Below are 27,165 nucleotides of genomic sequence, written 5' to 3'. Positions count from 1 at the left end.
GTTTGGTAGAATTCCCCTGGAAAGCCATCTGGCCCTGGGCTCTTGCTTGTTGGGAGATTTTTGATGATTGCTTCAATCTCCTTACTGGTTATGGGTCTGTTCAGGTTTTCTATTTCTTCCTGGTTCAGTTTGGGTAGTTTCAATGTCTCTAGGAATGCATCCATTTCTTCCAGCTTGTCAAATTTGTTGGTGTATAGTTGCTCATAATATGTTCTTGTAATTGTTTGTATTTCTTTGGTGTGGTTGTGATCTCCCTTCTTTCATTCATGATTTATTTGGGTCCTTTATGTTTTTATTTTGATAAGTCTGGCCATGAGTTTATCAATCTTATTAATTCTTCCGAAGAACGAGATACTAGTTTTGTTGATGTGTTCTACTGGTCTTTGGTTTCTATTTATTGATTTCTGCTCTGATCTTTATTATTTCTCTTCTCGCTGGGTTGGGGGTTTCTTTGTTGTTCTATCTCCATCTACTTTAGGTGTAGGGTTAGGTTGTGTACTTGAGAACTTTCTTGTTTCTTGAGAAAGGCTTGTATTGCTATATACTTTCCTTTCAGGACTGGTTTTGCTGCGTCCCAAAGATTTTGAATAATTGTGTTTTCATTTTCATTTGTTTCCATGAACTTTTATTTTTTTATTATTAAAAAAACTTTATTTAATTGACAGAGAGATCACAAGTAGGCAGAGAGGCAGGCAGAGAGAGAGGGGAAGCAGGCTCTCCGCTGAGCAGAGAGCCTGATGTGGGGCCCAATCCCAGGACCATGAGATCATGACCTGAGCTGAAGGCAGAGGCTTAACCCACTGAGCCACCCAGGTGCCCCTCCATGAACTTTTTAAATTGTTCTTTAATTTCCTGGTTGACCCATCCATTCTTCAGTAGGATGCTCTTTAGGCTTCATGTATTTGAGTTCATTCCAACTTTCCTCTTGTGACTGATTTCTAGTTTCAGAGCATTGTGATCTGAAAATAAGCAGGGAATGATCCCAATCTTTTTGTTCCAGTAAAGACCTGATTTTTGACCCAGGATGTGATCTATTCTGGAGAATGAGAGAAGAAAATACTAAAGTTAAATGTAAATGTTTAAAATATACACCAACCAAATCAGAAGAGACCTGAAACCAGGGGGAGAAGAAGGAGGAAAAAAAAAAAAAAAGAAAAAAAAACTATATATACAGACTAGATTGGTGAATAGAACAGAGCCATACACTTGGTTTTTGGTGTATTTTGGTCTGTTAGAAGAATCTCCCACCCAAAATTTTAAAGAAAGAAAAACATAGATGTTCAAAAATAAGGGGAAACATGAAGGGATGCGATGTGACTGTAAGATGAAAACAGGAATTGATAAGAAGTTGGCTGAAAAAAAGAAAAAAAAAAGAGGAAAGAATGTGATCAGGCTGGAGACTAGAACAAAGCCATGCACTAGATTTAGGGTATATTTTGATCTATTAGAAGAAATTATATCCCAAAATTTTAAAGAAAAATTTTACAAAAAAGAAAATTTTAAAGAAAATTTTAAAGAAAAAGAAAATTTTAAAGAAAAATTTTAAAGAAAAAACTATATGTATATAAAACATAAGGTTAAATACAGGAAGGGAAAAATTTGATTATAACAATGAAAATTAAAAGATTTTAAAAAGGTATAAAGGTATTCATAAGATAAATAGTTTAACAAGTTAAAGTAGGAATGAGGAAAAATTTAAAAAATAGCTTAAGAAAAAAATATAATTAAAAAAATTTAACTTTGAAAGATTAAAGGATAATGGGAAAATAGGCGTGAATTCTGTTACTTTCCCCTAGCTTGATGGGTGAACTTGGTCTTGGCTGGATGTTCTTGCTAGTCTTTGGGGTGGGGAGCTGTTGCTGTGATTCTCAAATGTCCTTACCCTTGCCAGGAGCCAGGCTAAATAATCTGCTTGGGTTCACCTCTCAGTAGCTTTTGTTCCCTGAATGCTTTCTGTAGAGCTTTGGAGGATGGGAATGAAGATGGCTGCCTCCCAATCTCTGGCTGGAGGAGCCAGAGCTCGGGGCCCCACTCCTCAGTGTGCCCTTGGAGAAAAGTGCTCAATCACTCCCATCTCCCTGGTCTCTGGCCTCACTCCATGATCACCCGGCTTGTGACTGAGTGTTTCTATCTTGGCAGGTGGCCCTATTTGGAGTCTCCAAACCCAGCAGATTCCTGCAATGCCCTCCCATGCCACTTCTCCCAGAGGATGAAGATGATTCTCCCTGGATCTACCACATGTGGGGTCCCTGCTTGAAGAGTACTGGTCTGACAGTGCCTCGGATCAGTGTAAAGTAACCCTGAGTTGAGAGCTCACTCCTTGGCTCTGTCTCTGCAGCTGGCTTTTCTGCTCTGATACCTGGGTGCTCTGCCATATACAGACACCCCCAATCTTTCTGTGACCCTGCGGGACCCAAGATCACACTCACCCCATGAGGGTCCCACCTCCTGCTTAGCCTCTGGAGCGACGTCCCTCAGTGGAACAGATTTCTAAAAGTTCTGATTTTGTGCTTTGCTGCTCCACCCCTTGCTGGGAGCTGTCCGCTCCCCCACAGTCTATCTTCCTGTCGCTTCTGATTCACTTCTATGCACGTCCTACCTTCCAGAAAGTGGTTGATTTTCTGTTCCTAGAATTGCTGCTCTTCTTCTCTTTGATCTCCTGTTGAGTTTGTTGGTATTCAGAATGCTGTGATAACTATCTAGCTGAACTCCTGGAACAAGATGATATTAGGTTCCTACTCCTCTGCCATCTCGGTCCTTCCCCACCACCTCCAGACTTCTGATTCAATGGATCTAGTGTGGGGTCTGAGAATTTGCATTTCTGCCAAGTCTCCAGGTGATGTCCATGTTGCTGGTTTGCAAACCGCAATTTGAGTACTACACACACATGGACTGTGCACAGGTTGATTGTATTACAATCTCTACAAGGTCCGGGCTATATGCATATTATTCATTGAAGCATATCCATCCTCTGTCACAGGTCCTGGCTCATCTTTACTCAGCACTCAATATGTATTTGTCAAATGGATGCATTTGCTCTACAACCATTAGGATCTCATGAATCTTGAAAAAGGACATCCAACACAAACCTGCTCAGAAGGAAGAGCCTTGTTGAGATATCAGCACAAGACGAAATTTCACCTGGATTACATCTGGACACTCATTTGGTATGTATCCCCAAGTCCTTCACAGATATATGAAAAAATCTATTGCAAATATAAGTAACTACTCACTTGCAATTTTCTTCTCCATGAATGCTGCTTTGTGAGCTAGAGCAGGGGGTCAACAAACTTTTTATTGAAGGACCAGATCATAAGTATTTCAGGCTTTGCAGGCAAAGAGGCAAAATTGAGACCATTATATAGGTACTTATACAAGCATTTAAAGTGCAATCCTTTAGAACTATTCTTAGTTTGAGGACCGTTGAAAGATGGGGAGCTGGATGGATCTGGTCCCAAGGGCTATACTTTGTCAGTCCTTGAGTTAGACATAAAAGAAGATGGGAGGGAGATTAGAATGGAGAAACTGTCTGAAGGGTAGGAAAAAGAAGTCAGAAGGGCAAAACCTAAATAGAAACCCATTTTATCCTTCCCCTCAGACCTGCCATAGGCACAGGCATCTCATTGTTCAGTGCTGTGATAAACATAACGTTATGTAACGACTTTCTAGTTTAACTCAGTTGAGCTCATTATCTCAGTAACAAGTTTAAGTAATCTGATACAGCAAACAGCTCTGTTTCAATGTATGTATGAAGAAAATGCACTTTCTACTTCATTATCACAAATATCACAAATATAGCCTGCCATCACTGAGAAAGCTGCCTGGTGCCCCCTGAAGCCTTCCCGCCTGGTGCATCAGCCCACCTTGCAGCCTGCCTATGCCTGGGCATATATGCTCATACTATTCACATATCCATATTAGCCCTTCTCCAACCCACTCCCCTTCAGTGTCCTGGAAGAACATTGTAGAGTACAGCAAAAACACAAATGGCTCATTGTGAATCATGTCTAATAGGTGAAAAACTTGGTTCCAAGTCTCTAGTTTTGGTTACATCAATTTCTGCAAAGATTATCGAAAAACACAAAGTCCTGTTTGGAACCCCTTATGGTATCCTCTGATACCATGTTATTATTGACATCATTGCTGGTCGGTTTCCTGGGTAAGCAGACTCTGAGACAGGGATTAGTATGTGGAAAGTTTACCGGGTGCTGCCCTTGGGATCAATACCTGTTGGGTAATGAAAGAAATAGGATTGGTAAGAGAATAATTTCTAGAGGAGTTTGAGGGGTGAGCTGTAAGTAGCCAATCTTCTCAGCAGCAGAGGGAATGAATACTTGAGTTTTATGACTGGGAGGCACATCACAGTCTCCACTAAATATTTTTCCAATGTATTTTTTCCATAAAAATAAAATAAATGTTTATATATAGAAATATAAAATATTTATATATCTATCTTCAAGTGATAAGGACATATTTATATATATAACTATATGTAACATATCATATAACTACATAAACTGTACAGAATTAATTACTTTGTAATTTGTTCAACACAGGGTTTAAGTAAGGTCTATAAATTGTAGTCAACTGATACCTCTTAAATCTCTTCTAACCTGGAGGTTTTATTCCATTTTTTTGCTTAAAATTTATCCATTGACTAAACTTGGTAAACCTCTGTCCTACAGAGTTTCCCACAATAAATCTTCACTTAAAATAAGACTTCATGATTATGGAAGTAGTAAATGTACATTACAGATAATTTAGAAAATATGGGAAAGTACAAAGAAGGAAAACAGTTAACCTTCTTGAAAGCTCTCTGATAGATTAGCACTGCAAATATATGAGTACATTTCTTTACAGCATTGTTTCTTAAAGTCTGTTCACTGACACTGCTTCCATGATATGCCCCTCCAAAACCAGACCGTCTGCTGTGTTAGTTTTTTATTGCTGTTGTAACAAATTGCCACAAACTTCATGGTTTGAGACGCCATCTATTTAGTATCTCATAGCTCTTTCAAAAGTGCTCCCAGTCAGAAGTTCCATGGGTTGAGCTGGTTACTCTGCTTAGGGAGTCACAAGGTTGGAATCAAGGCGTTGGCTGGCTTGGCCTCACAGCTGAAGTCTCTGAGGGGACAGAGCAGTGTGGGGTGGGAAATCTCCTTCTAGGCTCATTCACATTGTTGGGAGAATTCAGTTCCATGTGGTTATAGGATGGAGGATTTTGTTTCCTTGCTGGCTTTCAGCCAGGGGTCATTCTCAGCTTTTAGGGGAAGGAGATAGAAAAGCTGTCTTGAAACATACAATGGAGTGTACCATGAAGGAAAGCTTATACTGGTTTTGGAGAACGCTGAAACAGCAATCCTTAAACTCTAGCTTTCATTAGCAACACTTGGAAAGCTTCAGTGTATCTCTGTAGGCTCCAGCCACAGGAGAGTCGAGTTTAGTAGGTGGGAGGGATGGACAAGAAGTTGAATTTTAGGCAAACTGCACAGCTGATTCTGATACATGAGTTTCAAGCAATTTATTCATATATTTATTTATACATTTATTCATCAGTGACTCATTGACTGTCCACAATATACCAGGCACTGTAATAAGTATGGGGATACAGCAGTGAATAAAACAGACCAGCTTCCTGTCCTCAAGGGGCTTATATTCTAGAGAGGAAAGGTAGACTCTGAATAAGTACATTAAGAAAACATGTAGTATATCAGGTAGTGATGTAGAGAAAATAAAAAGCAGGAAGAGCATGCCCGGGAAGGAGATGAAGCTGGTTTTCAACAGGCGATGTTAAGGGAAACAGCTAAATGATGGGAAAGGGAGAGCAAACTGTGTGGTTTCTGGGGGAAGTGTGTTCCACTCAGGGGATCAGCAAGTGCAAAATAACTTAGAGAAGTGTGTGCTAGGAAAGCTTAAGGAATAAGAAGACACCAGGATGACCTTGGAGACTGAGCTGGGGGGAGAAGAGCTGATGCTATCAGGTGAGTTGAGATAGACTATTTGCAACAGGAACATGAGGGACGGCAGAGTCCTTTGGAAAAGACACAGATAGTATATTCCAAGAAGAAAGATCTTTGGGTCAACTTGGGGAGGTTATGTTCAAGTATGTTGGTATGTCTTTTACAGGGAGAGTTCAAATACCTGACTGGGGATTGAACCAAGGCATTGGTTTTTGAACTTGGCTGCTGAACCTTGGGGAGCTAAAAGTGGACATCTACTCCCTGCCTGTATCCTTGCCCTCTTCTCTGCTCTTAGTTCTTTCTTTCTTTCTTTCTTTCTTTCTTTCTTTCTTTCTTTCTTCCTGTCTTTTTAAGATTTTATTTATTCAACACAGAGAGAGAGTATGAGAGCATGAGCAGGGGAGGGATGGCAGATGGAAAGGGAGAAGCAGGCTCAGGGAGCCTGACATGGGGCTGGATCCCAGAATCCCAGGATCTTAACCTGGCTGGAGGCAGATGCTTAACTGACTGAGCCACCCAGGTGCCCAGTACCCTGTTTCTTGTCTTTGATAAATTACCACTCTACTATTTGTAATTTTGATGGGACTGACAATTGACAATTGGTCTGTCCTTCCCTGACCAAGAAGTATGAATGTGACTAAGGTAGGGGAGTCACGTGCTTTCCTATTGGAATTTAATCTCCAACAGAGTGACACATGCATGGATGACAGTAGGGCCCAATTTGTTCTAAGTCCTGTGGAGAAATCACCCTTGAGTTGTTGCTACCAAGGCCTTTGGAACTGTTCTAATTCTTTTGGACTGAAAGGCCTATTTTCAACTTTTCCTTTGATTCTTTAAGCCACATCATAATCGTCCAAAATATTTATTTTTCCTTAAGTAAGGTAGAGTTGGTTTTGTTCACTTACAACAAAAGAGATTCATGAAAATACTTAATCCCAGACTTTACTCCCATCCCACTGAATAAGAATATACAGGAACAAAACTCTAGGATTCAGTAATTTGAAAAGACTCTTTAGGTAACATGGCTTTGGTATGCAAATGCTGGACTAAAGGGTGCTTCAGAGAGGCCCCTATCCCTGAAACTCTGTGCCTTCCTGAGCTTGATCCTGAATATGTGGATTTAGTTAGCCTAGGGATTTGTATGGTGTATTTAGTTTTATTGCCATTATGATTACTATTGTTATTGTTATCATTATAGTGGTGGCTGTTTTCAATTGTATTGTTTATAAGCACTTGGCTAGGGGTGCCTGGGTGGTTCAGTTGTTAAGCATCCCATTCTTGATTCTGCTCAGGTCGTGATCACAGGGTCCTGAGATCTAGCCTGGTGTTGGGCTCCGTGCTGGGCATGGAGCCTGCTTAAGTTCCTCTTTCTCTCCCTCATCCTTTGCCCCTCCCCCCACTCTCCCTCTCTTAAAAAAAAAATAAATAAAAGCACTTGAAGAGATGATTATTAGTCCTCCCTGTCCTCCACATCCTAGAAGTTGGTTCTTTTGAGAAAAAAATCATGCCACTATTCCAGTTGAGCAGCCCTGAGATCCGTTCTCATCAAAGTCTGGTGTTTTTCCCAGGTTCTTGCTGATACTGCCTAACAGGGTTTTGTTTCTTTGCTTTAAGGCTGGCAAAACACACACACACATACACACACACACACACACACACACATAAAACAAATAAACAAACAAAACAAAAAGCAAAAAACCTGAAGTTATTCCACTGCTTTGTGATCAAAGACAAAGGTCGGCAGAAGTGGGTGGATGGGAAGACTCTACATTCCTCTTGGGGCTCTGGGATCTCTTAGGAATAATAATTTATTAAAACACCTTAGGGGTGCTCCTTCCCTGTGCAGCCACTATAGATTTGACCGTGAAGAAGATTGACAGATTTTCTGTGAACACAGAGTTGGAGTCTAATGGAGGGGATAGATATTAAACAATGATGCAAATAAGGATTTAAATTGCTATCATGAGTAGGCAAAACAAAGAGGATTTTTAGGGCAGTGAAACTATTCTTTATGATACTATAATGCTGGATACATGTCACTATACATTCATCCAAACCTATAGAATATACAATAACTTGAGTGAATCTTAATATACACTATGGACTTTCAATTATAATGTGTCAATGCACAAATATGACATACAATGTATAAATGTGTCAATTGTAACAAATATATCAGTCTGGTGGACAATATTAATTGGTAGAGAGATCAGGCATTTGTTGGGGAGGAAGGGTAATAAGGGAAATATCTGTACCTTCTGCTCAATTTGGCTGTGAACCTAAAGATGTTCTTAAAAGTTTTTTTTAAACTTAAAAAAAATTACTGTTATGGCCAATTCCATGCTTGGGAGTATAGCAATTAAAAGGGAAGAATGAAATAGTTATCCTCAGTGTATCCTGCATGAGTGGCAGTTTAGAATACACAAAGAACTCAAGATGCTAATGAAAGGTCCATATCTGCAAAGAACTCTTTATAAAGCAGGAAGGAGAGAAAGTCCAGAAATCGCCATTCTATTACCCTTGAATAGTAAGTAATGCAGGCCACACTGTGAGTGGAACTATTCAAAGGAAGCTTTGTGGTGAACTTGGCAATGAGAGCATCAGGCTGTTCCATCCCTACATCCCTAAAATGTACCATCTCGGAATTCTCAAGGCTAGAAGTCTGAAATCCAGCACTGCTCTTCTCCCTCCAGGGACCCGAGGGAAGAATTCATTCCAGGCCTCTTCCAGCTTCTGGAGGCTGCCCTGGGGTTCCTGGGCTAGTGGCCACAGCATTCCAATCTCTGCTCCATCTTCACTAGAAGATGTCCCCAAACTTCCTCTGCCTAAGTATATATAGACTCTTGCATGTAGAGTCCATCCAGGTAACCTAGGGTACGTTCTTCTTCAGATTCTTCAATTAATCACATCTTTGGCCATATAAAGTGATATTCACAGGCTCTGGAATTTAAAGGTGGACATAACTTTTTGGGGGGCCACCATTCATTCCACTACATGTGTCTTCACCTGGGATGCACTTTGAAGCACATGGCATCACTTACAATGTTTTCTTGCCATTAGAGGTATTTGAAGTTAATGAAGACTGTCAAGTTTATGGTCATTTACAAGAATACGGGGATAGAGAAATAATATAGAAGGACTGTCTAATGAGGCAACCCCAAAATGTGGAACATCTTGTCTTAGGACAACAGATATGGTTTTTGCGTATGTAAATCAATGGTATTTGAAAAGGTGAAGGAGGACTGTTCTAGAGTGAGAGAGATTTAAGAACATAAGCTTAATTAATTAAGGACATAATTTGTGATGCTTGTTTGGATCTTAATCAGATCAAAGCAACTGTAAAAGACCTCTTTGGGTCATTTGGGAGAATCTGATTTTGGACTGGCTTTAGACGATCTAATGGCATTAGAATGAATGTGATTAGCTGCGGCAATGGCGTTTCTAGTTGTGTCAGGCTTGTCTTAAAATAGTGTATTATTAGTCTCAGAGGTAGAGTTCAGTGATTCATTGGTTGCAAAGAGCACCCAGTGCTCATCACATCACGTGCCCTTCTTAATGCCCATCACTTAGTTACCCCATGCCCCCACCTCCCTCCCCTCCAGCAACCCTCAGTTTGTTTCCTATGGTTAAGAGTCATGTATGGGAACGCTTGGGTGGCTCAGTCCTTAAGCATCTGCCTTGAGCTTAGGTCATGGTCCCAGGATTCTGGGATCGAGCCCTGCCTCAGGCTCCCTGCTCCGTGGGGAGCCTGTTTCTCCCTATCCCACTCCCCCTGCTTGTGTTCCCTCTCTCGCTGTGTCTCTGTCAAATAAATAAATAAAATCTTAAAAAACAACAACAACAAAAAGTGTCATTTATGGTGTTTCTCCCTCTCTGATAACATCTTATTTTATTTTTCCCTCGCTTTGTCTGTGCTCCTGTTTTTTTTTCCTTAAATTCCACATATGAGTGAAATCATATAATTGTCTTTCTCTGATTCACTTTTTTTTTCTTAGTGTAATACCCTCTAGTTCCATCCACCTCACTGCAAATGGCAGATTTCATTTTTTTGATGGCTGAGTAATACTCCATTGTGTGTGTGTGTGTATACACACACACTATATCTTCTTTATCCATTCATCTGTCAATGGACATCTGAGCTCTTTCCATAGTTTGGCAATTGTGCACATTGCTGCTACAAATATTGGGGTGCAGGGGCCCCTTCAGATCACTACATTTGTATCTTTGGGGTAAACCCTCATAGTGTCATTGCTAAGTGGCAGGATAGCTCTATTTTTAAGTTTTTGAGGAAACTCCATACTGTTTTCCAGAGTGGCTGTACCAGCTTGCATTCCCACACAGCAGTGTAAAAAGGTTCCCCTTTCTGCACATCCTCGCGAATATCTGTTGTTTCCTGATGTGTTAATTTTAGCCATCCAGACTGTTTTGATGTGGTATCTCATTGTGGTTTTGATTTGTATTTCCCTGATGCCTAATGGTGCTGAACATTTTTTCATGTGTCTGTTGGGCATTTGGATGTCTTCTTTGAGAAATATCTGTTCATGTCTTCTGCCTATTTCTTTTTTTTTTAAAGATTTTATTATTTATTTGACAGACAGAGATCACAAGTAGGCAGAGAGGCAGGCAGAGAGAGAGAGGAAGGGAAGCAGGCTCCCTGCTGAGCAGAGAGCCGGATGCGGGGCTCAATCCCAGGACCCTGATACCATGACCTGAGCTGAAGACAGAGGCTTAACCCACTGAGCCACCCAGGCACCCCCTGCCTATTTCTTGACTGGAATATTTGTTCCTAGGGTGTTGAGTTTGATAAGTTCTTTACAGATTTTGGATACTAACACATTATCTGATAAAACATTTGCAAATATCTTCTTTTATTCTGTCAGTTGTCTTTTGGTTTTGTTGACTTTTTCCTTTACTGTGCAGAAGATTTTTATCTTGATGAAGTCCTACTAGTTCATTCTTGCCTTTCTTTCCCTTGCCTTGAGAAATGTTTGTAACCAGAACTTTCTGTGGCCGAGGTCAAAGAGCTTGCTGCCTGTGTTCTCCTGTAGGATTTGGCAGGATTCCTCTCTCACATTTAGATTTTTCATCCATTTTGTGTTTATTTTTGTGTATGGTATAAGAAAAATTGTCTAGTTTCATTCTTCTGCATGTGGCTGCCCAATTTTCCTAATACCATTTGTTGAAACTACTGTCTTTTTTTTCCATTGGACATTCTTTCCTGCTTTGTTGAAGAATAGTTGACCATAGAGTTGAAAGTCCATTTCTGGCCTCTATATTGTTTCATTGTTCTGTGTGTGTCTGTTTTTGGGTGCGTACCATACTGTCTTGATGATTACAGCTTTGTAAAATAGCTTGAAGTCTGGAATTGTGATGCCACCAGCTTTTGTTTTCTTTTTCAACTTTCTTTTGACTGCTCATGGTTTTTTCTGGTTCCATACAAATTTTAGGATTATTTTTTCTAGCTCTATGAAAAGTTTTGATGATATTTTGATAGGGGTTGCTTTGAATGTATAGATTGCTCTGAGAAACACAGACATTTTAACAGAATTTGTTCTCCCAATCCATGAGCATGGATGGTTTTTCCATTTCTTTGTGTCTTCCTCAATTTCTTTTATAAGTGTTCTATATTTTTCAGAGTACAGATCCTTTACTTCTTTGGTTAGGTTTATTCTTAATTATCTTATGGTTTTTGGTGCAATTATAAATGGAGTTTATTTTTAAATTTCTCTTTCTTCTGTCTCATTGTTGGTATATAGATATGAAATTGATTTCTGTGCATTAATTTTATATCCTGCCATTTTGCTGAATTGCTGTATGAGTTCTAACAGTTTGGGGGTGGAGTCCTTTGGGTTTTCCACAGCATGGGTTTTCCATGGCATTTGTGAATGGTGAGAGTTTGACTTCTTCTTTGCTGATTCAGATGACTTTATTTCTTCTTGTTGTCCAATTGCTAAGGTTAGGACTTCTAGTACTATGTGGAACAACAGTGGTGAGAGTGGACATCTCTCTTGTGCTCCTGACCATGAGAAAAGCTCTCAGATTTTCAACATTGAGAATGCTATTTGCTGTGGGCTTGGTCATGGTGAATAATCCTTTTACTTTATTTTATCTTATTCTATTATTTATTTATTTATTTATTTATCAGAGAGAGAGAGAGAGAGAGAGAGAGAGCGAGCACACACAAGCAGGGGAGCAGCAAGCTGAGGGGGATGTCAGCTCCCTGCTAAGCAAGAAGCCCAATGTGAGGACTCATCCCTAGGACCCTGGACTTTGACTGGAGCCAAAGGCCGATGCTTAACTGACTAGAGCCACCCAGGTGTCCCAATAATCCTTTTAATGTTACTGTTGGATCCCTATAGGCTAGTATTTTGGTGAGAATTTTTGCATCTATGTTCATTAGGGATATTGTCTGTTATCTTCTTTTGGTGGGATCTTTGTCTGGCTTTGGGAGCAAGATTATGCTTGCCTCCTAGAAGAGTTTGGAAGTCTGTTTGTTTGTTTGTTTCCCATTTGTATTTTTTGAAACACCTTCAGAAGAATAGGTATTAATTCTTTAAATGTTTGGTAGAATTCCCCTGGGAAGCCATCTGGTTGTGGTCTCTTGTTTATTGGGAGATATTTTATTACTGATTCAATTTCCTTGTTGGTTATGGTTCTACTCAGGTTTTCTATTTCTTCCTCTTTCAGTTTTGGTTAACTTATATGTCTCTAGGAATGTATCCATTTCTTCTAGATTGCCTAATATGTTGGCATATAGCTGCCTCATATATATTCTTATACTTTTTTTTTAAAAGATTTTATTTATTTATTTGACAGAGATCACAAGTAGACAGAGAGACAGGCAGAGAGAGAGGAGGAAGCAGGCTCCCCGCCTAAGAAGAGGCCTGAATGCAATGCTTAATCCCAGGACCCTGAGATCATGACCTGAGCTGAAGGCAGAGGTTTTAACCCACTGAGCACCAGGCGCCCCCTTATACTTGTTTTATTTCTTCAGTGTTGGTTGTGATCTCTCCTCTTCCATTCATGATTTCATTAATTTTGGTTTCTTTTTCTTTCCTTTTGATAAGTCTGGCTAGCGGTTTATTGATTTCATTAATTCTTTGAAGAACCAGCTCTTTGTTTCATTGATATGTCTGTTCTTTGGTTTCTATTTTCATTGATTTTTGCTCTAATTTGACTAATTCTCTTCTCCTTTTGGTTTAGGTTTTATTTTCTCTTCTTTCTCCAGCTCCTTTAGGCGTCAGGTTGTGTATTTGAGACCCTTCTTATTTGTTGAGAAAGACTTGTATTGCTATATACTTTGCTCTTAGGACTGACTCTGCTGCATCCCAAAGGATTTGAACAGTTGTGTTTTCATTTTCATTTGCTTCCATGAGTTTTTAAAATTCTTCAGTTTCTTGGTTGACCCATTCATTCTTTAATAGGATGCTCTTTAGCCTTCATGTATTTGTGTTCTTTCCAAATTTCTAATTGTGATTGAGTTCAAGTTTTACAGCATTGTGGTCTGAAAATATGCAGGGAATAATTTCAATCTTTTGGTACCAGTTGAGACCTGATTTGTGATCTTGCTTGTGATCTATTCTGGAGAATGTTCCATGTGCACTAGAGAAGAACGTGTATTTTGTTGCTTTAGGACAGAATGCTCTTAATATATCTGTGAAGTTGATCTGGCTCAGTGTGTCATTCAAAACACTTGTTTCCTTGTTGATCTCCTTAGATGATCTATCCATTGCTGTGAGTGGGATATTAAAGTCACCTACAATTGTTGTATTATTAGCAATGTGTTTCTTTAATTTTCTTATTGTTTTATATAATTGGCTACTTATGTGTTAGGAGCCTAAATATCTACAATTGTTAGATCTTCTTGTTAGATAGACCTTTTAATTATGATATAGTAACCTTCTTCATCTCTCATTAAAGTCTTTGGTTTAAAATCTAATTTGTCTGTTATAACTACCTTTATCATGATAAATATTTTTCCATCCTCTCACTTTCAATCTAGAGGTGTCTTTGGGTCTAAAATGAGTCACTTTTAGACAGCATATCAATGCGTCTAGCTTTTTTATCCAATCTGATACCCCCTATTGGGGTATTTAGCTTATTTACATTCAGTTTAATTATTGAAAGATATGAATTTAGTGCCATTGTGTTACCTGTTAGGTCACTGTTTCTGTATATTGTCTCTGTTCCTTTCTAGTATGTATTAATTTTGGGCTCTCTGTCCACTTAAAAAATCCTCTTTATTATTTCTTACAGGGTTGGTTTAGTGATCACAAATTCTCTTAGTTTCTGTTTCTCCTGGAAGCTCTTTATCTCTCCTTTTATTCTGAATGACAGCCTTGCTAGAAAAAATGTTGGCTGTGTACTTTCTCATTTAGCACCCTGAATATATCATGCCAGTTCTTTCTGCCTTGCCAAGTCTCTGTGAATAGGTCTGCTGCCAGACTTAAGTTTCTACCTCTGTAAGTTAAGGACCTCTTTTCCTAAGCTGCTTTCAGAATTTTCTCTTTGTCTGTGAAATTTGCAAGATTCACTATTATATGTCGAGATGTTGACCTATTTTTATTGATTTTGAGAGGGTTCTCTGTGCCTCCTGCACTTGAATGCCTCTTTCCTTCCCCAAATTAGGGAAGTACCCTACTATAATTTGCTCTAATATACTTTCTTTCCTCCTTTCTCTCTTTCCTCTTCTACTACAATCCCAATTATTCTAAATTGTTTCACTTTCGGGTGTCACTTATCTTTTGAATTCTCCCCTTACAATCCAGGAGTTTTCTCTCTTTTTCTCAGTTCTTTATTCTTCATCCTTTTATCATTTATATTACTAATTCTCTTCTGCCTCATTTATCCTTGCAGTTAGAACCTCCAGTCTTTATTGCATCTCAGTAATCCCCTTTTTGATTTTGACCTGTTTAGATTTTAGTTCTTTAATTTCTCCAGAAAGGGATGATCTAGTGCCTTCTATGTTTTTTCAAACCCAGCTAGTATATTATAAGCATTATTCTGGATTCTATCTCTGACATGTTACTTATATCCAAATTGATTAATTCCCCAGCAGTTAGTGTCTCTTGTTCTCTTTTCTGAGGTGAGTTTTTCTGTCTTGTTATTCTCTCCAGAGAAGAACAGAGGAACAAGAGAACAAAATACAAAAATAACAACCACCATGACCCCAGCAAACTACACATTAACAAATCAGAAGAGATCAGAAACTAAAAAAGAAAAAAAATGGGGAGAAGAGAAGAGGGAATATTATCACAGAGGTTAACAAAACACATAAGACCTGAGTATATTTTGGTTGTTTGTTAGAAGAAATTAGATCCTAAAATTATGAAGAAATAAAAACATATATATGTATTATATATATATAAAATACATACATATATATATATATTTGTACACACACAAATAAAATGGAATCAAATGGAAGGAAACTAAAATGAAGAAAAAATATGTAAAATATAAATGTAAAAAATAAAAATTAAAAAACTTAAAAAAAGAGTTGCTAAAATAAGAAACTAGTTGAAAAAGAAAAAAAGTAAAATGAAAAAGAATTGCAAACTGATAGACTAAAGAATCTTGAGAACAAAACCCCAAATTTTATCTAGTATTTTCTCCTAACACTAAAGTTTTACTATTCTATGTCATCAGTAAACTTGGTTTTAGCCAAAGTTCTTGCTGATCTTCTGGGGAATGGGCCAGTTGTGCTGATTCTCAGGTGTATCTGCCCCCTGGTGGAACTGCACCACCCACTGTTGCCAGGGCCAGGCTAAATAAGTAGCTCAGGATTGCTCTATGTGGCTTTGTTTCCTGAGGGCTTTCCCTACCGCTTTGGAGGATGAGAATGAAAATGGTTGTGCCCCAATCTCCAGCTCCGGAGCTGAAAATTTGTACCCCCATTGTTCAGTTAGCCAACACAAGAGAACAATCAATTATTCTTGTCTCCCTGGTTTCCATCCGCGCTCTGTGTTCACCTAGCCTGTGGCCAAGCATTTTTATTCAGGCATGCAACCCTGTTTCAAGTCTCTGAACTTTGTGGACTCCTGCAGCGCGCACCTGTGTCACTCCTCCTGGGGCAGGTGGGGTTCTCGCCAGGGTTCTATCACTCACTGGGCACTGCTCAGAGAGTGGTTGCACTATTGTGCTGCAGTTCACAGTTTATGGCACCACCATGCTGAAAGCCCACTCCTGGGCTCACTGATCACAGCCAGCTTATCTGTCTGATGCCTGGGAGCTCTTTTGCACTCAGGCACCTCCATTTTTTCTGTGACCCTGGGGATCCTAAGACCACACTGTCCCACCTAGGATTTTGCCCCACTTTGCCACCTAAATGCCTTTCAGGCTGGGACATTCTCCCACTGGAGCAAATTTCTAGAACTTCCAATTTTGTGCTCTGCTGCTCTATCACTCTCCAGTAGCTAGCTTCCAGAGGCTTCCTCCCTCACTATTTATCTTCTAATATGCTACCTCAGATTCACTTCTCTGTACCTTCTACCTTGCAAAAAGGGGTTGCTTTTCCATTTTAGAATTACAGCAATTCTTTTCTTAGGTCTCTGGTTGAGTTTTTAGGTGTTCAAAATGATTTGACAGCCATCTAGCTGAATTCGAGGGACCAGACAAAACTAGGGTCCCCAACTCCTCTACCATCTTCCTCCTCTAGTCTGCATCCATTCTGTCTTATTCTTAAGCATTCCATTACAAACCTGGGAGTGTAAGAGTGTTAACATCCACCTCATGTGGGCATCGCTGACCAAGGCATGGGAGTCAGGGGATAAACACTCACCATTTCAGTTACTTAATACACCATTGGAATGAGATTCTACAGTTCCTCAGATGGTTCTCGACAGAGTCAAGCCCAGGTGCCCACAAGTACATCCTTGGGTTGGCTTTGCCTCTTCCTTGGTTCCACTCTTCTCAGTTCCACATTGTTCCTTTGGCTCACTTCCCAAAATAACAACTTACATGCAAGCCTTTGTTTTAGGCTTTCTTTTGGGGGGACCCTAGGCTGAGACTATGGTTATGATAGAAATTGATCATTTAAAAGAAATACATATTGAATAATTTAGAGGTGAAATACCACGATGACCAGGTTTTGTTTCAACAACATAAAAGTAGAAAGAGAAGGAAAGGGGTCAGTGAAGCAAATATGGTGTAATTACTAGATTGCTGAAAGTGACGGTTATGTCTATAGGAGAATATTCTTGTGTATTTTTAAATATTAGAACAAAAGTTAAAAAATGAACATTTTTGCAAGGGGTTGTGAGGCAGAAAAATGGAATCTTCTGAGAGCCTATGCAGAGAACTTGACCTAGGCAGAGGATCAGAAAGACTTTTCTGATGAAGTGGCTTTTAAGCTGTGGCTTAAAGGAACAAAATGGATTTTTCAGACCCTTTGTCTCAAGGCACTTAGTATACCTGGGTGTACCTTCCCACAGTCCCAGGATGGCTTCTGGAATCTTACTTAGCACATTGGTTACAAAGCCTGCCACCATGTCCTTGTAGGGCTGCCTTCCTTTTTTAGTATTTAGTGCTTCCAAATGGCCCATTTCCGCTGTGTGAATCTCTGCTGTAGTGGCAAATCATTGCATGTGAAATATATTCATTCACCGGGGGCCACCCACTGCATCTGTAAGTGACTCTTTGAGACATGATTATTTCTTTTCTTTGTGGCGAATGGTGGAGAGCAAATGGGAGGGCTATTTCAGAGTGGTCCGATGTGGAATGGAGTGCCTGGTAGAGCTAAGTGAACAACTGCCTTCCTTGGCTATTTTTGTCATTGAAACACTTAGATCTATTTGATGCCCACGAATCAAGCCAGGTCCTCTCTGCTGTCATGTTGTGCTTGTGACTGAAGCTGCGGGGTGAAACATTTCCCCTGTTAGAGCACATCCATCCTCTTTGCTCAACATACAAAGGAGGATTTCAGTGCTGTGTCTCTGAGTTAGGAGAATGCATTTTGCCTGTAATTTCAATAAATAACAGGTCAAGTCATTCTTTTAATTTGCTTTGCTTTATATTGCCTTATTTACAGTAGGTTCATCCATTGATACTGACGCTTAATTCCCAAGGAGTACTGATATGTATCAGGACTATGATGTCATAGTACCTTGCCCACTGAACTTGCTTTTTAAGTCTCAGTTAGTCCTCACCACAACCCTGTGATTTTTTTTTCTTTCATTCTTTTTTCATTTACTTTTTTTTTCTCATTATTCACTTCCTCCCATCCTTTTCCTGGTTGCCCCTTTCCTCTCCTCCCTTTTCTTTGCTTTCATCCTTTAACTTTAGAAATAAAGCTGCTAGTTAGTTTACTAGCAAAAAAAAAAAATGGGTTTATTTGGGAATAGCAGAGAGTTGGACAAAGAGTGGGGAATAGCAGGACAATGGCACTAGGGCAAAAATCATAAGCAAGCCACCCTACAAAAGAAAAGAACACTTAAAAAAATTTTTTTTTAAATAGAGGAAAGAACCTGAGGCTATTACAAAGAAAAAGTCCATTGAAGAAAACTGGGTGTTAGAAGTCTAGTGGCTTCTCATTGGCTGAGTTGTGACTGCGTTTCATTGGCTGGGCTATTGCCAGGGCCAGAGAACAGCCTTTCTTCCTCTTGCTGGAGTAGTAAAGTAGTACTTCAAGTAGTATCCTGAGAAAGGTCTTCTGGTTTAATCGGCAATTGACAGGGAGTGGTAGGGCATGAGAGCTCTCCTTGCTTGCCTCCCAATTTTATTTTAGTGAGATTTCCCTTTAGTAATCCCCTCTCCCTCTTCCCTTATCACCCACCCACCTTTCTTAGTTATATATATATTTTTTTGGTAAGTTAGCTTACAAATTTAATAGCTTGAATTCAAATCCCACTTCAGTCAAGTCCTGTCTGTACGACCTTGGGTAAGTTACATGAGCTCTAAGCCTAAATTTGTTCATTCAAAAGATAGGCATAATAACTGCATTTTAGCAGTGAGGTAAATGTTTGTTTACTGGGCTCAGCCTCTGGAAGATGGAAGGTAATCAAAATTGTTTTCTATTATTGTTATCACTCTTACTTATTACTCTCTTTATATGTAGTGGTGACTATGACCAATGTGATTGCTATATCCATGGTGTTTATCATGAAGCTATTGAGAAAACTGAAACATGCAGCTAGTAAATGGCAGAGCCAGGGTTTAAGTTTAGACCTGGTTGTTCATTTTTTAAAAGGATTTATTTATTTTTATTTTATTTATATATTTATTTAGCTGAGGGAGTGGAAGAGAGAATCTCAAGCATCCTGGGATTTATGATTGGCATCTGAGGTGGGGGACAGGGCAGTTGTGGGACTGAACCCTTAACCTATAGGGTCTGCACTCTTGTTAGTGTCAGAATTGATCAGGCCTACACGACAAATCTCTCCATAAAACTCACAATAATACTGGTTTCAAAGAATGTCCGGGTTGGTAAACATCACCACATGCTGGAGGGGGGCACATGCCAACTCCATGGGGCCAGAAGCTTCTTGTTTAGGACCCTTCTGGACGTCACCCTATGTATCTCTGCATCTGGCTATTCATCCGTATCATTTTTCACATCCTTTCTTGCATAATATATCAATAAAGTAAGTAAATATTTCCAAGTTCTGTGAACTTTTCTAGCAAATAACCAAACCCAGGAAGGAGGTCATGGGAACCTCTGATTTATAGCTGGTTGTTCAGAAGTACAAGAGACATCTTGGGATTTATGATTGGTATCTGAGGTGGGGGCAGGGCAGTGTTGTGGGACTGAGCCCTTAAGCTGTAGGGACTGAACTCTGGTTAGTGTCACAATTGAATTGTATTGAATTGAATTGAATTGAACTGTAGGACACACCCTGCTGGAGTCAGAAGCGATTGCTTGGTGTGGGGAAAACTGCCACACATCTGGTATCAGAAGTATAGTGAGTGTGAGTAGAAGAGAAGCTCCTAGACTGTTTTCCTGCATAGGCTCCCATGGCCACGTCCATACTGTGGTCACACTGCTCAAATAAAGATTCATACACACAAGTCACTACTTGCTTATACTTTTTATGCATTGATCTAATATTACACAGCAGTTAAGAATGGGGAGCTTAGAGCTACCAAGACCCATTCTTTATCTTTTACTAGTTGTTTGACCTTTCAAAGCCTGTGTTTATCATCTGTAAAATTAACAATGGTAATGACTTCATGGTATGACTGTAAAGAATTAATGAGAAAATTCCCATAAAGTATTTTGTGCAGAGTTTGTTATACAGGAAAAAGTTGTTATTATTCATTTATTTGTTAAATATTTTTTTGAAAACCTAGTATGTACTGGATATAGTCCCAGTGGAGACGCAAAGGCAAGCTTTGTTTAATTTACCCTCAAGGAGTTCACAAAAGACTATAAAAATATTTTTATTTTTTATTTTTATTTTTTAAATATTTTATTTATTTATTTGACAGAGAGAGATCACAATTATGCAGAGAGGCAGGCAGAGAGAGAGGGGGAAGCAGGCTCCCTGCTGAGCAGAGAGCCTGATGTGGGGCTCGATCCCAGGACTCTGAGACTGTGACCTGAGCCAAAGGCAAAGACCCAACCCACTGAGCCACCCAGGCACCCCTATAAAAATACTTTTAGATGGCAAAGCAGAATTATGGAAAAATTGTTACTGCTCAAAATTCCCCACCCACAGAATTGTACTGATACATGTCAATTGTGTAGTTTGACAAGGCATTTAATTTGGTCTTCTGTATAACTGTAACTGGTTTCAGATCTGACAGTGTCCTTTTACATTCAGATTCTGATGCTTCCATTCATCCTGAAGGATTATCTTTCAAGCAACACTGTGCAAATTGTATGTTAGAACATTATCAAATAACCTAATGCAATTAGAGCCAGTTGTTGCTGATGTGATCAATTTCAAAATCTCTAGCCTTTGAATATAACACAGAATAATTTATGGTTGAACTCCACTGGATTTTTCAAATTAGATTTCATGTTATTTTAGCTGAGTAGGAGCTTACAGAGCCCCAAGGCACTAGGAAAATGTAAGCAACTGAAAAAAGAGAAAGAATGTAGACTGACAGCTTTACCAAAAAGTGATCTAATGTTAAATTCCACGGAAACTGGACAGTCACAAAGTGTTATGTACCACATAATTTCAAATCGATACTGACCATAAACTGGGTTTCTTAATTACTACAATCTCTTATTGCTGTGCGGAGATCAAACAGGGAAGAAAAAGATGGTCATAAACCAAAGACTCAGAGGGGTTCATGCCAACTTTACTAAAAAATATTTGCTGGCTTCAGGGCAAAGCAGTGCATACCCCAGGATTAATAACATCCTTACCTCATCAGCAATGTTGGTAGAAGAAGCCACATGGTTTTTGTTTATTTGCATAAGAGAGAATATTGGAAAATTATTCTTTACATTGGATTTAAATATCAAAACCGAAATGGCTTGGCCAATCTGGATTGATGCTTCAGTTTCCTTTCAGGGAACACATACATTTAAATGAGATTCTGCATGAGACATTTAGAAATCCATTCATCTGGTAAGCCAAGTAATTCATAGAAGTACTCCATAAAGATGTGGCTTAAAGAGCAGAAGGTAGGGGCACCTCGGTGGCTCAGTGGGTTAAGCCTCTGCTTTCGGCTCGGGTCGTGATCTCGGGGTCCTGGAATCAAGCCCCGCATAGAGCTCTCTGCTCAGCAGGGAACTGCTTGCCTCTGCCTCTCTCTCTGCCTGCCTCTCTGCCTACTTGTGATCTCTCTCTCTGTCAAATAAATAAATAAAATCTTAAAAAAACAAACAAAGAGCAGAAGGTATATGATGCTAGAAATCTCCTGTTTTTAGGGATAAACAATAAATGCATCTTTCCTGAGTGCTGGTTTGTTAAACCGCTTTCCTTCCTAACATTATCCAGGTTACCCAAATCTTCCTCCCGCTCTGCTTTAAATGAATTGTTCCTTCTTTATCTGTTATCTAGCTAATCTGAGTAGTCTGGTGCCAACATACCTTCCACACTAATTTTGCAGCTATCCCCATTGTACTCATTTTTTTCCTCTGGCTCTCTAGAACTGCTTTCTTTCCCCTAATCATACTGTGATTATAATTTGGCATTCTCTATTCACTTGCTGTTTTTGTTAGTTGTTTGTTGTTTGTTTCGGTATGTGATAAAGTCATCCACTAAGACCCATTTCTAATATTGCCTCCTCTCTGAGACCTGGCTATATCCCACAGTTACCTGTCCTGTTTGCATTTATCCTATGGTTATTCATCTGGTTTGGGTCTGCCCATGTGGACTGTGGACTCCACAAGGGACAGGACCATAGCTCATTCATTTTTGTATCTCCAGAGCCCAGCACAGTCCCAGCACATAGTAGATACCTCATTGATGTTTACTGGATGCAAGCCTTCTTTTTATGGTGATTAGCACCCTGTGCAGAGATGTCTAGCCAAGAGGCAGTGAGCTAAAATTCAGCTCGAGATGGTGTGTACCCTGGCAGACACCTGTAACAGGCCTGAGGAGGGATGTCTGTTTTACAATTTATTTACCAAAGAGTTCCCATTTTTGCACCTTCCATAGAGGCATAATATGTGCTAGATGGATAAATGGATAAACAAACAAATAAATGAGATTTCCCATAATCCTCTAGAGCTATTTATTTATTTATTTATTTACTTTTTTTTTAAGATTTTATTTATTTATTTGACAGAGAGAGATCACAAGTAGACAGAGAGGCAGGCAGAGAGAGAGAGAGAGAGGGAAGCAGGCTCCCTGCCGAGCAGAGAGCCCGATGCGGGACTCGATCCTAGGACCCTGAGATCATGACCTGAACCGAAGGCAGCGGCTTAACCCACTGAGCCACCCAGGCGCCCCTCTAGAGCTATTTAAAAGGAAGAAGCAGACAAACTAGAAACAGAAGAAGTCCCAAAAGAAGATTTTTCACTGGCCTAAAACTCTCTGGTCTGCTTATGAACACTAATCAGGTTCAACAGGTGACCGCTCCTCATTTTATTCTAGTCAATCTCTGACTGAGTCTGTGAAGGATTGGTCCTGATGTCTATGTCTTAGGCTGTATTAGTCCACTGGCAGTGGCATCCGAATGATGCTATTTTGAACACAGGCATTGTTTACGATGATTCTGTGTATACTGCCCATCTCTATCTTATAGATTGGTGGCAATTGGACATTCTGCAAGGATGCTAAGATATGTTAACCACGAGTCCATTGGATGTTATCTAAGTATGTACAGTGTCAGTGAAAGAGACTAGACCCTTAGGTCTAGTTACATAAGAGCCACTACCAAAAAAAAAAAAGTTCTAGGCAAAAAGTAGGCTATGTAGTATTTAGTTGATTTGAAATAAGTATTTTCGTTAGAGAGGATTTGTTTAAGCATACTGAAAATGCTTATTCCTATATTGTCATATATCATGATCTATCATAAGTAGACCAGAAGGGAATGTTGGGTATTAGTTCATTCCTTCATTCACTCATTCATTTAGCCAAAACATACTTACATTTCTTCAATAATTAATGTATAGTAGATATTCGGTGAATATGACTTGAAGTGAATTTATTCACTTCATTAATATTTATGGCACAGTCACCTAAGGGCAGACACTGTTAAGTCCTAGGAATATATTGGTGACCAGTGCATACAGTCTTTACCCTCATGGTGCTTAAAATAATTGATCTATTTTATTATAGATGTGGGAAAATGATAGCTGTCCCTGTTCTTAAACATTGTAGTGAATGAGGCATTTAAGGACTAGTTTTCAATCCTCCTTGCACTTTAGAACTACCTGAGATGCTTCTTTAAGATATGCATACCTGGGCCCTAACCCAGGCCAATTAAATCAAAATCAGTGAGAGTGAGATCCAGGCTTAGCTGCCCTTCAAAGCTTCCCAGGAGACTGTGTCACACAGCCTAAATTGAGAATACTTAAGTGATTCCCTACCCTTCTGGGTTATCCCTGTTAAAGGTTAAATGGTCTCCCCTCTCCCCCCAAGTTCATGTGTTGGAGTCCTAATCCCTAATACCCCAGAATGTGATCTCCTTTAGAGAGAGGTTCTTTAAAGACATAATCAAGTTAAAATGAGATCATTAGGGTGGGCTCTCATTTGAGAAGGACACTGTCCTTATAAAAGGAAGATATTTACAGACAGACACCCACATAGGGGAAACCAAGTGAAGGAAGGCAGAGATTGGGGGTAATGCTTTTGTAAGACTATAGGATGCCGAGGATGACAGGCAACACACCAGAAGCTGGGGGAGACATATGAGGCAGATTCTCCCTCACACCTTCAGAGGGAACCAACTCTGATGATGCTTGACTTGGGTTTTTAGCCTCCAGAGCTGTGAGATAATACATGTCTGTTGTTTAAGTCCCCCCATCTGTGGTATATTGCCACGCCAGCCCTCACAAACACACACAATCATCCTCTTGATAACTGCAAGGTTTTTTTCAAAGCTAACTTAAAATGTTGCAGTTGACTTTCCTTCTTTTTCCCTCCTGAAAATGGGCCAGCACCAGCCTCTGAACCCAGGCAGGATACATGCGTTGTGTCTTCTCTATCTACGGTTGGTCGGTTATCTTCTTGAAGACCCAGAGTGTTGAAGTGTACATGACAGGCCACCTGGAGCCAGAGCCACGGAGCCTGACTCCATGAGGAATAATCAATGGGTGGTGATTCCACTTGCCAAGCAAAGCACGGTCCACAGGAGCTGCTTCGGGGTGATCGATCAGGTCCTTGAAGACACTTGTTTCTGTGGTTCTTTCCATTCCACATCATCATTTGATTTGCTCTGACAACATTCAAGTCTTGCCTCTTTAAGTTATTGTTTTAGCAATTCAATTTATAATTACTTTCAATATAAAAAGCTTAAGAGATTCAATTTAATGCGTTATTAGCTGTAAAATCAACCACTGTTTCCACTGCATGGTACGAGGAGCAGTGAAAAGGCCTCTGTGGCCTGGCTGAGTTTCCTTCTGAGTTGGTGAACACGACAACATCTTCAGTGGCAAAGCTGTCCCATTAATACCTGCTTTCTAAGCTCCTTTTCTAAGACCCAAATCCAAATTACACTTCCCTCCAGTATCAGCGATACCTGGGGTATAAACAAGCCAATTTGAAGATATTATTCACAGCAGAGAATGTTTGTTCCTCAAGTGTGGATCCATGCAATGGAAAGCTTCCAAATCTCATAATGATGCAGATTTCATTTTATTTTTTAAATATTTTATTTATTTATTTGACACAGAAAGAGAGAGAGAGAGAGCAAGAGAGACACAAGGGAGAGTGGGAGAGGGAGAAGCAGGCTTCCCACTGAGCAGAGAGCCTGATGCGGGGCTGGATCCCTGACCTGAGCCGAAGGCAGACACTTAATGACTGAGCCACCCGGGAGCCCCCAGATTTTATTTTTAAATCAAGGGACACAATGGCTGTTACAGCAGGCTGGCTTTACGGGAGGCAGGCAGAGGGAAGAGTTTATTACCACTTGAATTATTTACAGCAATGTGTTTCTGGATCACTGTTATAAGTGAAGTAAATCCTCACAAATTCAAATGTAACCGACCTTCTTACTGTGGAGCACCAGGTCCTACAAGCTCTTTCGGGCACCTGCTTGGCGGACCTCCTTTTCAGGCATCCAGCCCTCGTTCATGGCCCGCCTGCCCTGCAAGCGTGTTAGCCTGATCCCCCATTTACATTTACTCATAGTATGTTGTTCCCTTACGTTGTTCGCCTGGCTCCTTTTCTCTTAACATTCGGTTTTCTGATTAAACATCGCCAAACCAGCCGAGCCTTCTCTGCTCATCGCCTCCCACCTCTGCCCATCTTGATCCCTCTTCATTCCTCTATCCTGCTTGGCTTTTATCACAGGAAGCCCTCACCTCCCTGCATGGGAAATTATTATTTACTTCACTGTTTTTAATTTTCAGTCTCTCCCTTCTCCACCTTCAAACACTAGAACGTAAACTCCATGGGAAAGGGGATCGTTTGTTGCCCATCTCTGGCTTTTCAGAGTGTGCCCTCAGCAGATTGTTCCCGGATGAAGAAATAGTTAAAGTCGTTCCTGCTTATTACCACAGAAGCAACTACCCCCAAACCAAGCAGCTGAATCCAAAACCTAGGGATCCCCTCGGAGGTCAGACAGCTGTGCTTTCTACTTTGGGTAGTTTGGGCTGGGATGGGACTTCTCGCCACCTATTCTTTTATCTCCTGTTTTTTCATTTCTTCAGGCGTGATGGTCTCAAGGTTTTAAAAGGATGAGAGCAAGGAGCTTCAAAGTCTCTTGATGCCCAGGCTATGGGACACGCACAAAGGGTGCAGAACACACATGATTTCGCCAGGTTCTCTTGGTGAAAGGAAGCTGTGAGGCCAGCCAAAATTTAAGAGAGTGGAGAGATAGGCTTGGTCTTGTGATTGGAGTAACGATGGAACATGACTGGGAAAGGGGAACATCATTCATTATGGGATCATTATGACAATGAGCTGCCCCCAACCCCAAAGGATGTTATTGTGCAAACACTCCATGTGACCTATATAGGAGTATAATTTGGGGGGACATAGAATGCATGTCGTACATTCTTACCTCAGACACTTGCATTTCCGCAGCTGCTTATGATACCCCACAAACCACAGACCCTCCATCAGTGCTTCACTGTTTTTGATGTCACTGCTGTATTTAGGATAAGCTTCACTTTGACACTCACATCTGTGGGTGAGCAGGGATTCTCCAAAGATCTTAGGTACATCGTTTCAAGAACATGAGTGTGGATTGTGGGATAAATTATATTGATTTTAATTTGGACATTAAGTATGTTTTAAATTATTTATTTATTTTTTAAAATTTCTTTTCAGTATAGACATTAAATATTTTTAATTGCTTTTACAATTGAAGAACTGATCTCAACAGGACAGAGCAAAAGTGGATCAGTTTTATTGAATTCATAGTGACCTGATTAAAAGACATAGTTGTTAGGAAAAATAATTTTACTTCCTATTTCACTACAGATTATTTTTTTCTTTCAAAGATTTTTTTGGGGTAATATTTGATTTAGCATTGTACAGAATGGCTTGAGGACAGTTAAAAAACACATTTCTTAGAATATTTCTTTCTTATTCAGAGGATTGGAAAGCTTATTTTGATCAAGAAAGTGTATCACATTAGGTAACGATTTTTATGTTGACTGAGCAACAGTCCAGTGCCTAGGCAATTAACATCGATATTG

General features: G+C 39.8%; 1 protein-coding gene across 1 annotated transcript in view; it reads left to right on the top strand.

Moving 5' to 3' along the window:
- The first annotated feature begins 3,050 nt into the window (after positions 1-3,050).
- Positions 3,051-27,165, top strand: part of TAFA1 (TAFA chemokine like family member 1) — an 866,756-nt gene continuing 842,641 nt past the window's right edge. Inside the window, exon 1 of the mRNA XM_047747161.1 lies at positions 3,051-3,167. The gene's annotated coding sequence lies outside the window, so the exon portion shown is untranslated. The remainder of the gene's footprint in view (positions 3,168-27,165) is intronic.

Source organism: Lutra lutra, chromosome 1 (assembly GCF_902655055.1).
Source record: "Lutra lutra chromosome 1, mLutLut1.2, whole genome shotgun sequence".
Lineage (NCBI taxonomy): Eukaryota > Metazoa > Chordata > Mammalia > Carnivora > Mustelidae > Lutra > Lutra lutra.
Note: the sequence above shows the minus strand (reverse complement) of the source record. Positions and strands in the feature narration are given on the sequence as shown.